At 40.4% G+C, this 13,684-nt stretch overlaps 1 protein-coding gene and 1 long non-coding RNA gene across 6 annotated transcripts in view; one reads left to right on the top strand and one right to left on the bottom strand.

Moving 5' to 3' along the window:
* Nucleotides 1-13,684, bottom strand: part of doc2b (double C2-like domains, beta) — a 191,428-nt gene that overhangs the window by 70,949 nt on the left and 106,795 nt on the right. The gene's annotated exons all lie outside the window — the stretch shown is intronic.
* On the top strand, nucleotides 10,772-13,248 carry LOC135262751 (uncharacterized). Of its 2 annotated transcripts, none has more exons than XR_010332311.1 (3): nucleotides 10,772-11,016; nucleotides 11,491-11,653; nucleotides 12,771-13,248. It is a non-coding gene; the product is annotated as an uncharacterized LOC135262751 (long non-coding RNA). The 2 variants fall into 2 exon arrangements; XR_010332312.1 differs by having other exon boundaries at nucleotides 10,772-11,020.

The raw sequence follows: 13,684 nt of genomic DNA, 5'->3' as shown, positions 1-13,684 counted from the left end.
TTTACTGAAATTTTACTGGTACTGTAAGCTGGCAATTCCAGGATGAAGCCAGGGAAGCATCCCACGTGACAATTGGGGAATAAAGGACAATCGCAGTGCCATCTGTTGGGATGGCAATACAACACTGGTATGTTGTCCAGAATGGCATTGTAAGCCTGTTTGTGTGCACCACTTGAAAGGACAGATGGGTGATCTGTTACTAGACTGATGCTGCTATTTAGGAGCCACTATTTACTATGGAACTACTTTCTGTCTTTCACTGGGGGAATCCAAACCATGGAGTTGACTAACAGTCATGACATTATTTTTTACTGTGTTTATGGTAATACCCATGTTCACTGTCAGTAAATCGGATGGCTTGCTCTGTTTTCTTTTTTCTGTGAGAGGTTTTAATCAAATTTTGAGGTACAGATATGTCTTAGTTTTTGCTTCTTAGTGTTTCCAAATGTGTCATTAACTTCAGTCACTTCTAAGCTATCGTAAAATAATGTCAAATAGGACAAGGCATATTGCAAGTCAGAGTGAATCTGGGCCTTGCTTTATTATTGGAAGTCCTTCCCCTTATCACGCTGGTTTTGATACCCTGTCTCACCCATTATTCCCCCCCGCCCCCATCCTACCTTACTAAAAAGAGAAGGCTTTTCCCCTCTGACAGGCCTGGTTTGCTTTGAAAACTGATTCAAAGCAAACAATCGTCCATTGTCACCAGCAAAAAAACAGATAGGATGGGAAACTGGGAGAAAATAAAAAAGTTGTGCTGGAGCAGCACCTCTCCCACACCAAGGATCAGCTTTTAGAATCCCACATCCCATTGACAAAAAATGATTCTGTCACTAATGGGTTTAGAGAAAGTGATATGAACTTCACCAGACCCAGGGCTCCCTGGTGCTCTGTAATTGCACTCACTGCCAGCAAGACCTCGTTACTTTACCCTCCCACAAGCTGCCAGCCAGTACTTACCCAAATAAGTCTGAAGGGAGAAGCAAACCATATAATGAACAGGCTAATGGATGATCAGATTTATACAAACCAAACACACAATTTGTGGGCTTTGAGAGCTGCCCCTCCCAGTCTCACTTGGGCTGTTGCTTTCACCCATTAGTCACATATGCAGCATCTGTTGTTTGTTCCCCTAATACACAGTTGCTTATGGAAGTCTTTATTTGATAATCTTTGGCCTCTGTCTCACGAAGAACTGTAGATGCTCTCCTCCTAATTTTAATCTTGCGCAGACATGCCAGTGAAGCTCTCCTGACTGACTGAGAAGGTGGAGCAGCTCACATGAATAGGGGCTCTTCATAATTGTTTTTGCTTCTTTTTGCTTCTTTGAGAGGGGTGAAGAAGGTCAAGAGTGAGAGGTGCCTCTGAGAGCAAGGGACCAAAATACAGAGGGCTGGTAGACTAATCTTAGACAAATAATGATGAGATCTTCCACATATACTGCCCAGTATATCATACAAAATGGATAAGCAGGTCAATGAGGAAAAAGTACCACCACTTTGTCATGTGAGACACTTGTGCTATGTTTCCCCCATTGCTGATTGGTTTGTCCAACCTGTCTCAATCATGGGTACCCTGGGGAGAAACATAATTCTACTTACATTGCCTATTTCAGTGGCAGGGAGCCATTGGACACCTTTGTCACTGAGAAGCACAGGAGTCAGAGCCGGAGGCCCCAACATGGGTCAGAGGGTACCTGCCCACCCCATAAGAGGGCCATGCCCTTCACTGGGCTACAGCTAGAGCCACGGATTGTCCAGGCACTAGACTGCCCTGCAGCACAGGATAAATTCACGTCAAAGCAAAATCTTCAGAAAGAAGAACTGGAGCATGTAACCTATTTTTTTTTTTGTGTGTATACCAAGCTTTCAATACTGTGTGTTCCAGTGCTGAAAGCTGATAATAAAAAGAAGAAAATTCTGTAAAGCTATTTTATTTATTTATTTGTTTTTTGTTTTTTTACTGTGGAGACTCTCATGATGCAGACCGTGTTGTTCAGCTGTGGGGCTGAATGTCAAACTCAAATCAGGCACAGTTTTCATCAGGCAGGAGAGGCAACCCACCCCTTCATCTTCTGTCTGAAACAGACATTCAAGATCTGTGTAACTGTCTATTGGGGGGGCTGGGGGGGGGGGGATAAATCTTTATGCAGCACGCATGCTGCTGAAATGAATTCACATGACAAAGAATGCAAAAAAATCAACGATATGGACAAGCCCCTGTTCCTGTCGGTTGTGCTGTCAAATGTCTGCAGAGCCTGCTTTTAACTGATTCAGCATTTTGGGGTGAGTTGGCTGTGCCTGTCTGACACTTTGTGAGTGATCCCCTCACCCCTGGAGCCAGCCTTGATTGTATTTCCTCCATGTGGACATATCTGGAATAACTCCATGTGGTTGCTAGGCTGCTACATGTAGATGGGGCTTATTCGTCAAGAAACGGTACCTATTTTGGCTGCCACACCTCACACGCTATCTTTACACAAAAGAGTAGGCTTAGAAGAGAGATGGTATAAATCAAGAATTGTCTTCAGCAACATCCCTCAGGACCAGTCTCAGTTGTCCTGGAGTGAATTACAGTATGTTGTAAGATTTGCCTTTACTGTACAAGCTCATCATAATTAGAAAGACTTAATAGATCTACTATAAAAGAGACACAAGGCTAATTATGAGATTCTTGCAGAGATTACATCATCTTCCATACCCAGGTGGGAAAGCTAGGTTAAGTAGGTACAATGCTGAAGAAGTAGAAAGAGAATGTGGAAATATTCTCCCCATTACAAAAGAGCCCACCTGATGTGTGGATGAAAAGAGGTCCAAATCCCCACAGGGTGCATTTGAGTTTTTGAAGCCTACGGTATACTTTGCCAGCAGGGCAGTATGTAATCTGCAGTTCTGATCGAATTGAAGCATCTGGTCCAGAGAAATTCATGTCTTTTCAACCCCATGGAGCCACATTCTGTTGTTTCTTGCACCATATTCCAGATCACTCCTTCCAGGCTTCCCTATGATCAGAATCTCATACAGAATTATTATTTTTGTCTCACAGGACTACAGTGTAGCAAAATATTCATAATTTGTGGAAAGACGTTTCATACCAGACATCTCCATGCAAATCATTTGCTTACAGTGATGTAGAATTAAAGTTTGCCATTTTTTTCAAAAATGGCTAACATTTGTGAAAAGTAGGGCTGGCGGTATAGTACAGCCCTGTCTGCTTTGACTAAAACTTTCACCATTTAATAAAAAAAAAATTAAAAAAAACTTGACATGATGTTGCAAACAGGATTTGCAGAGAAGTTTGTGGAAACACATAATGGAGTTGCAGCCAAGTGACCAAGGTGAAACCTTTCAGGCTCCCCTGCATCTGGCTGCACTTTTAAATTATTAAGGAACAGCGCTGGGTGATGAACCATATTGATGATTATCAAATGGTTTTTAAAGTGTTTTAACAATATGTATTTTTTTGGTTTTCTGTGATCATGTGATGTGTTTTTTTTTCCAAGAAGCAAGGGGCGACATAGCTCAGGAGGTAAGAGTGGTTGTCTGGCAGTCGGAGGGTTGCCGGTTCGATCCCCCGTCCTGGGCGTGTCAAAGTGTCCCTGAGCAAGACACCTAACCCCTAATTGCTCCCAACGAGCTGATTGGTACCTTGACAGCCTTTCACTGTTGGTGTGTGAGTATGTGGGTGAATGAGAGGCATCAATTGTAAAGCGCTATATAAACGCAGTCCAAATTCATTTCTCATAATTCTTTTTGGGACCATGATGTTGTGGACCAAAACCAATAACAATCAGGAGTTGACGCTATAAACTCTGTTTAGTAGCATTGTTCTTTTTTCCAAGACGCATTTACATGGTATCTGATGTTTGAATGTTTAATCCCACATCAGGTTTGATTAAAGGGCAAAAATCCTAAATAAAGCCAATAAGCTGTATGACAGCGATGATTGTTATCACACTTAAACCCTCCGCCCAGTTCCCAGTTGCATCCCCATGCATTGAAAACAAACACACCGAGTCCAGTGCAAAAACACACACACACACACACACACACAGCGCACATCAAAATACAATCAGCCAAAATCTAAGGTAAAAATAGGCTTTCATTGGCTAGGCGCTATCTTCCTCGCTTCATGGCAAGTATATGTCAGCTTCAGTAATTACATGTACCGTTGTCAGCATATCCAAGCTGCTGAGTGATCCCAAGTTGTATATTTTCCTTCACCCCCATGTTCAAGTATTCATCCCACTTTTTATCACATAAAACCAGATGTTGGGACACAACAATTGATGTAAACTCAGACTATAAGTGCAGACAAATCAAAGGATCAAACAAAATGCAGTAGTTATTGTGTGATTTCACTATTTTTATTTGCAATGTGAACACTGAACAGTGTGAAATATTGAAAATGTGATAAGTAAACATGTGCAACTTCCAAATGTTAGGCTACTATACAAAATATTGAAGCAAAATAAAACATTGATTTTAAATCCAGGCTTATAGGTTTATAATGAAATAGGCTGACCAGACGTCCTCTTTTTTACCAGACATTTCTTCTTTGTAGGGCCAAAAATATCCATCCAGGGATTTCTAAATTCAGAAAAATGTACGGTTAAGTTTAGCATGTTCTATATAGACCGTATATGACAAATAGCCAAGTATTATGTTCATAATGCCCATCCATCCCATCCCTATTTTTTGAAGTCCAATACATGGTTATTCTAAATTAAGTGGAAAAAATCATATTGACGATTAGCCTATTTAAATCCAGAACTGGCTGATGTGTCAGATAAAACACCAAACTTTATAAGGCATAAATTAGAGGAAAAGGACCAAAGGCCATTGGTAGAACCCAACCCTGCTAGTTACCCCTTAGAGAGATGAAGAGAAAAAGGAGACCCCAGAAACCCCAAAAGTGACTATAGTTTCTCCATGAGACCCGGCCATTGCGAGAGAAACCGCTACTCAGTTAGAAGGGAGACAGCCAATATATGTATGTACCAGCTGTTTACCAAGCATGAATAAGCAAGACCTAATGACAAAAGTTCAAGGCAGGGCTGTTTGGGTAATGCTGTAAAGCTGCGGTCTGACAGTCAACAACTCTGCAGGGAGGGAGGGCACAGCACGTACAACACTTAGAGTCTTCTGACAGCCCCCATCAAGGACACAAGAAGTAAAGCTGAGATCGATAGCAAGCCAACTGAACAAAGAATGTTCATTTCAGTTTGGACTCCAAATTTAATTGAGTTAATCTGGCAGAACTGAAATAGGTCTGAAAATAGGCACTTGCATTCACTTTGTAGCCTGGGGTAATTGCTTATAATTAGATGATAAACCCAAATAAGAAGCTAAGCATTGAGAAGGAAGACATGCACCATGTTTTTAATGCGCCATGTGCATTTAGGTATTATTTTTACGGCAGTATTTACCTGGAATACCCTGTCAGCTTTTTTGTTTGTCACTCATACTGTAAATAAGAACACACATTTTTCTTCCGAGATTATAATAATAACGCCCAATTTGATGGCAGTTGAATTTGATCTTGAAATAGCTGAAATAACAGCTTTTTCCTCCATGTTGCAGTTAGTTATGTTCCTCTTGTCACAGGTAGGTGGTAGATTATTATCACTCTAAAGCCTGTGGTTGCTCAGATCTCATCATCAAAAAAAGTAGGATGATAGTTCTGTCACATGACAATCTCTGGATCCAGTGAAGCCTAAAGCATATCATCTGACACTCAGTTAAAAAAAAAACACCAGAACTGTCCACCAGTGAACATCTGTACCATTTCACTGCCCTCGTGTTTGTTCTTTCGAAAAGACTACTAATTCATATTCTATACTCCATTTAGAGCTCATACAATCAGGCATATTAAAAAATCTGGGCATTGAGAATAATTGAATTGATATCTAGGTTTTGCCTGAGAATATGACACACATCAACTTCTAAAATTCTTCTACCAGCAACAAAACGTAGCAGGACAAAAATAAATATATTAAATATGACCACTAGTGGTAATTAACGGAGACCAAGCAACATGCAGCAATTATACATTTTTAACCTGTAAGGACACATTAGATGAATGGTGCAAAAATCTCTGTCTCAAAATTTGCTCATGGTATTCCCTTGTTCCCATGGTATCTTAGAGGTAAACATACATAAAAAGCCTTTCATATGCCTACTGACAACCGATTGGCTGATAGCAGCCATATTTTCTCAGATATGATCTTATCATTGTACGTATTTAGGTAAATAATCAACTTGATCGGTGATGCAATTGAGGAGTTATAGGTATTTTCATTTATTTTCCTCCTACAGTGCCAGCTTTTGGTGAAAGGCCACCAAAATTAGCAAGCTGCCTCAGAGGAAATCACTGTTTTCGTAAAAAAAAAAAAGACCACATCCACAACTGTTTATTTTGCATATGGTGGCCATATTGTTTTTTTAAGTTAACCCTAACTTTTTTTGATAATTATTCCATTTTTTTAGACTCCGCAGGTTCTTTCATGCCTAATTGTGTGACGTTCAGTTTAATGGCCTAGGAGTGGTTTGCAAAAGTAGGTTATATGAATTTCAATTAACCATTGTCAAATATATGCTCTTTGAAAACCTGCATATTTACTATAGTCCTCTAATGGCCAACTGATCCCACATTTTACAAGGTAGTGCCAAGTGAAGAGGTCAATATATTGCCTATATATATATATATATATAAAGTTTAATACTGATCAGCTATTGTTAAGCCTGTCAAATGGCTGCTAAAATCTGATTGGCTGAGATTTTAAAAATACATCTGTTAGTCATTGGGAAAAAATGGTAGGGTCGGAGACATACCATACAAAATGTCAGCCAGATTGGTAAGATGGTTGAAGAGTTATACACATTTAAAGTTATTTGGTTCTAACGGAGCCACCTACTGGCTGCAAAATTTGGTGTGTTCTTCCTCAGAATCACGTGCTGTACTCGCCTGCAAAATTCAGCGACGATCAGACGTAGCGTTCAAGTTACAGCTGTTTTAGTAAGAATAGCCACACCCACAACAGTTTATTGACATATGGTGGTCATAATGTTTAAAAAAGTCATCATTCTTTGATAATTATCGAGGTTCGAAGCCCACAGATTATTTCTAGCCTAATTTAGTACTGATAGGCTAAACGGCTCCAGACTAATTTGCAAAAGTAGGCTTTACAAAAAAATTTTTAATTTCAAATCAATAGAGAATTCACCATTTGGCCCTTTGGCCGTGGAATCAGGAGAAAAAGGATTTTTGATTCTGCACCACATGGTTCCGGAGTTATGGGCTAAAATTTAAATGTTGCATTACAGCGCCACCATCTGGCCTCAAGCCATCATTGCAATAATCTGGGTAGTGGCGGGGGCGTAGGTTTTTGCTTCCCACTCTGTTTTAGAAAAGAATAATAATAAAAAAATAAATAAATAAACAGAACAAAAACAAGATGGTTCCAGCAGCTTCGCTGTTTGAACCCTGAATAAATGAATTCGAATAAGTAAATGTCTGGTACGACGTGCATTAAGAATGAACGACAAATAAATTCAAAGAGTGCAGGTGTGCAATCTGGAAGAAATTAAAAGAACTCACAGCGTAACAAGGTGAACACTAAGGGGAGCAATAAAGTTCTGCACTGATTTGACATATTTACACCTTGCATATGAAAACTGCCACAGGAGGTAAACAGTACTGAAAATAAACTATGAAAAAAAGCATAACAAAAACAAAACACGCAAAACAAATTCCAAGATTAATTCAGAAGTGTTCGAATGACAATTTCCATCCTTGTGCCAGATTACCAACCCATCCATGCACATGTTGTGAGGTGGTAGCACCTCTCTCTCATTGGTTTCTGTGGGTTAATTGTCCCTGATGAGGGGCAGGTGTGTGAGTCCTATTGTGAGGTGGTGGCACCTCACACGTATTGGCTCCTTGAGTTAATTGTCCCTGATGAGGGTCAGGTGTGGGAGTCCTATACATAGCCCCTTGTTTCCGGGGTTTAGCGTAGACTCATTGTTAGATGTAGGGAGAACATCATTCTGTGTCATGCTGTAGGTGTGTAGGGGTTTAAGAATCTGCAGAAGTTACCACATCGATCCTATCTGCGAGATTTGGCCACCATTTAGTTTCTTCTCTGAGCTGATTTTCTCTTAGCACTGTGGAGGACATTTTCGTTTTTAGTTTACCTTTTCCGACCCGCCAGGCTGCGAGTGTCATTTTCTTTAGGTTACTCCACTCTGATTTCCTATTGGGTTTTTACTTTCTAGGTAGCTATGCTGCGGCAGTGTTTCGTTTTTAGTTTTCTGAGTCCACTGACAGAAGATTCAGTGAGTAGAGGGAGCGATTATTTAGAGCTCTTTATTATTTGGTGTTTCCCCTGTCCCTTTCAATCGCTTGGCGATTTTTGTGGTTAACTTTTAGATCCCCTCGGTCCACAATTGCGTCAAACCTGCCACTACCTTGACAAATGTATACAGAGAATTCAGATATTTTGTTTATTCCTTATACAAACATATACAATGCCTGTTCATTTCAACATTTTTTTTTTTAGATCTTCTTGGATTACTTTAGTAGATTCCTAACCATTATCTGGGCCTCCCAGTTTTGTATCATCTGCACATATGACTAATGTACTTTCTATGTCTCTGTCAAAGTCATTGATATAAATGAGGAAGAGCAGTGGTCCCAACACCGATCCTTGTGGGACTCCACTTCCAACAATTCCCTGCTCAGATAAATATCCCTCCAACTGTTGCTATTGTTACATAGGTTGGTTAGCAACTGGCCAGTCAGCATATATATTTAGAATGGTGATTAAGCTTGACCCATGACTATATGTGCACGGTTTAACGCATACCTTCAGAATCATAATCGAGTGTTCACCCAGACCATAGTATTACAGCCAATAACCAGGAATGCCCATAAAGTGAAATCTTAATTTAATTCAACTCTAACAGTGTTGTGTTATCACCCCGTACAGGTTTTAGAGCAGCACTGGTGGTGCAGTGGATATGCAGTCCAAAACTTTGACTCCATGTGTCCAACCGTTAATGTAACAGTTCAGTTTTCAAGGCAGCAGACCATAATGATGTCATGTTCCCCCTCTTTTATAACGGTCTGCGCTCACTAGATATTGTCTTTGAAGGCAATGCACTTGTAAGGGAACACATCTGTTTTTCTGCAGAATGATTCGTTTTCACATCTGGTCTCTAAATCAGGTTTCCAAACAATGCTATTGGCCTCAATCAGCCCATAGACTGGCAGTGAGAACTGGTATTGCCAAACCTTTCGGTGTTTTTCTCTCAAACATTACTGCATGCTAAGGCCTTGTTATTTCCCCTGTTTTTCCTCCAAAATGATTCGGTACTACATGTGACAGTGGGAACCTGGATATTTTAAAGAACCATTGGAACCTTAAGCCTCTAATCACTGTACTTTAGTTAAATTTAGACAAACAGACTGTAAGAGTAAATGGTGGCTTCCATTCAGTGGTTAGTATTAGCAAGAAGCAGAATGGATTTAAAGGCTTACTGCATATCAGCTTGTGCTAGAAACATTACCCCTCATATGAGATTAACAGTTTGAAAAAAGCATGTTTTAAATCTATGATGACCAAATTTATTATGGCTGCCCTCTACTACTGACTTATGTGGCCTACAGGTTTCCGGTGGAACATTTCAAAAACTAGAATGCCTTTTTGTAGACAATTTCTTTTTATAATAATCGAGATGGCTAAAAAATTATGTTTGAAAATAATTCAATATATCATTATTGAACGTGTACGTATGGCAATACTTCACGATAATTAACAACACATCTTTCAATACCATTAATTGATAACCATGTAATTATATATAACATTTTCTAATGTTTCCCCATAGGGCGTTACTTGTCCTTGAAAAAAGGCAGTTTTATTTCTCTGAAAAAAGGTGAATCGTTATCTACTTTAATGTGTAATTAAGCACCACAGTCAAACCCTTGATTACAGCAAGTGCATTTATGCACTGAAGGTGCATATCTTCTTATAAGTACATTAATAAGATTTCCTTGCAAATGCACCCTGTCAGCCGCATACAAGCATCAACAGCTGAATGGTAGAGGGTTTGCATTGTCCCGACATGGCGTACTGTATGCTGCCCATGTCAGGCGCACCTGCATCCATCTGCCTGCTGTTAATAAGTTCAAAATCTAATTCTAACATCATCATTGCAGCTTTGAGAATAAAACATTTTAATATCATAATTATAGCCCATATTACTAGCCCAAGAGATGTTTATCTGTATGCAAGGCACACACAGATTATATAGGTCTGCGTTTAGTGGTTCTGCTGGATGTCCTGAAAATACACCCAGTGTGCCCTTCATACGATGCACCAGAGGAGGTTATCTGCAGTTATATGGAATAGACTAATGCTTTTGTCTTAGATTTTTTTTTTTTTTCTTTGAAGGAGCATGACATTGAAAGAGTGAGTTGCATTAGATAATGAAAGGTGGTGCATTCGTGGAGTATTTTCGAAGTTAATCATTTTATGAAGTGTTCTGAAAATGCATAGAGCTTCATGTCCTATAACTGTCCCTCACAGCTAATTTATAACAGTGAAAAACGTTACAGTAAGTGCAGCTTTTGCAATAAGGGGCAGGGCAGCATTTAGTATATAAATTAGACATTTCCTTTCAATTACTTATTTCAAATTCTCATCTCATCTCATTCTCATGCCTGTGGGAAAACAAGTTCTGTTGTAGAGTTCCACCTTGGATATGATATTATGCTCTTACAGTGTTTTCTGGAGTGTTATCTAGGACACTGTTTCCCGAACTTTTTCCTTCTGTGGCACACTTTCCAAATTTACAGAATGTCATGGCACACGACTCTCAAAAGCATAAAAAATAAACACCATTACCAACATAAAAATTTTTTTAAATTAATTTTTCACACGGCACACCTGACCTCAGCTGACGGCACACCAGAGTGCCGCGGCACACCGGTTGGGAAACGCTGATCTAAGAAGTAGGTGAGTTTGATTCTACACAATGCAAGCAATTTATTTATTGTAATTACTGTGCAAGAAACACGGAGCAGTTACTTTTTGTTACTAAGTAATTCATGTGGAGCATGAGATTGTGTCTCATTTAACTATATATATTCCAATAAGTCCAAGCTTTGTTCCCTAAATGTAAAGCCAGCATTAGCACTACTCCTAGATGTACAAAAGGAGGGGGAGGGGGGAGTCCCAAGCTTACACCTAAGCCCAAAATCGCTCTATTATGTTTTATGGAACTACAGAGGACTCATAAATTTATATTAAATAACACTACACGCAATTGTACAGGTGCTCAGTCCACATGGAATTAGTTTTAATGTATCATGGAGCAAGAATGGATGTAATAGTAGAGGAAAATAAGCTGTTGTTTTAAAGACTAGTGTTTCTCTCATTTTCTTGTCACTGACCCATTCTTTTTTTTGTTGTTGTCGTTTTTCCAGACAGAACGAAACATCAGGCTGTAATTTGTGACCCTGGTGGTTTCAGAAGATGACACGGGGAGAGCTGGAAATGATTGTGGATGCAGCAGCGCCCTGCACCAGCTACAGATTAAGCCTCTGCACTCCTGTCCTCATGTTCCCCCAAGGCTTAGCCGTTAGGCTGGTGAGCTGCAGATTGTTTAACCCTTTGTGTAAAAAAAGATCCAATTATGCAAAAAGATAATGCACTAAGTCATATGTAAGTCAGTGTAGTTTTGCTGTGGTTCCAGCCCTGTCAGAGAGCCGCAGTGATTAGCCATCTGAAAAGAGTTCATCTTCTTTGTGTTTTCGATTTTCTTGCGCTGTGCTCAGCCTGGCTTTGAGACAACGCTCACACAACTGAAATGGGCCAGTGGTGGTGCAGTGAGTAGCACTGTCGCCTCACAGCAAGAAGGTTGTGGGTCCGAATCTCGGCTTGGGGCCTTTATGTGTGGATTTTGCTTGTTCTCCCCGTGTCTGTGTGGGTCTCCTCCGGGTACTCCGGTTTCCTCCCACAGTCCAAAGACATGCAGGTAGGCTAATTGGAGACTCTAAATTGCCCATAGGTATGAGTGTGTGTGTGCCCTGTGACAGACTGGCGGCCTGTCCAGAGTGTATCCCTGCCTCTCGCCCAATGCATGCTGGGATAGGCTCCAGGCTTTTTTTTTCTAAAGAGCTGCTCCACCAGAAGGCACAGAAGCAGATGCAGATGGGGCAGAGAACTGCGGGGGTCCTCTGGAGGCACTGGATTTTGGTGTGGTAGGCACTAGGGCCGAAGGTGACATTTCAGCAGGTGTCAGGTGTGGCAACACGGTCAGACTTATCTGAACTGCCATGGGCTCTGGGCCTCCTTGTGTGGTGGCAGGGACTCAGGGAAGTCTCCTGAAGTAGGAGACTTCCCTGAGAGCCCTCAAAGACTTTGACCCCCTCCATCACTGTCACTGACAACGGTAACCAAACACCGAAATGCTGGAGAGAGTGCCAATGCATTCACTCAGGCAGGTCACACTTTTTACATTTTTAAAATGATAGTGTCCTTCTCTGGCCTGCATGACATCAGGGCCACAGCCATTAATTCGATTAGCTTTATGGGTTCTATCAGCTGTGGGGCGACGGTTGAGGGCAACTGAGTAGGGGGGTCCTATGCTGCCAGGATTTTGTGAGCTGTTTGGTGGGAATGGGGAGCTATACTGAAGAAGCACTGGCAGAAAATAGTAGGCCATTTTGAGCTTGTTAATGGTGAGTGTGTCTTCTCTTTTCAGTGGAAAGCTTTCCTGGGATCTTCAGAAAGAGCAACTAACAAGCCTTCATTTGCCACTGGAGATTAGAGCAGGGTTTCTTCTCACCCTCTATACAATATTATCTGTTGTTACATGGAAAAACTATTTAACAGCCATTTAACTGAGGGAAATTGAGAGGCAAAATGTGTTCAGAAGAAATAAAATATTAATTTGGAATGATAACCAATTAAGACTGAAATTATAATATCTGGGTTTAGCATTGTTGGAATCAAAATAAAGAAGTAGCGATTCAATAGCTTGTTTTTATTTTTATGGCTATCATTCATTTTCCAAATCACTTGTCATTATTAAAAGGAAAACCTTCTATGAACTTAAATTAAAGCAGGGACGGTTGTTACCGAATATGGGCTGTCTTCTTAATTTCTGCAGAATGGCAATGCATTAGTATGCACGCATCCTAGGTTATGCAGCATACCTTACATCACAAACAAAATTGTGTGCCAATATTTCTTTTCAGTAAACATATTTACTTATTTATCTATAATTCTGGGTCTGAGTTTGCATGTTCACCCCATGTCTGTGTGGGTTTCCACCGGGGAATCCGGTTTCCTCCCATAGTCCAAAGACATGCAGGTATGAGGATAAGTTAGAGAGTCTAAATTGCCTCTAGGTATGAGTGTGTGAGTGAATGGTGAGTGTGCCCTGCGATAGACTGGCGAACTTTCCAGAGTGTATTCCTGCCATTCGCTCAATGCATCAATGCTACAGCACCTCCCACAACCCTGACCAGGAATAAGTGGGTATAGATAATGGATGGATGGATGGATTCTGGGATCTGAATTTTAACTAAATTTAATCATTGTTAACTTACTAATAATTAAATCCTAGTCTGTTTTAAGTAAAGCCCTACCAAACACCTTAAGGTCAAATAGTCA

The sequence above is a fragment of the Anguilla rostrata genome, chromosome 9 (genome assembly GCF_018555375.3).
Source record: "Anguilla rostrata isolate EN2019 chromosome 9, ASM1855537v3, whole genome shotgun sequence".
Lineage (NCBI taxonomy): Eukaryota > Metazoa > Chordata > Actinopteri > Anguilliformes > Anguillidae > Anguilla > Anguilla rostrata.
This window is presented reverse-complemented; position numbering and strand designations above follow the sequence as displayed.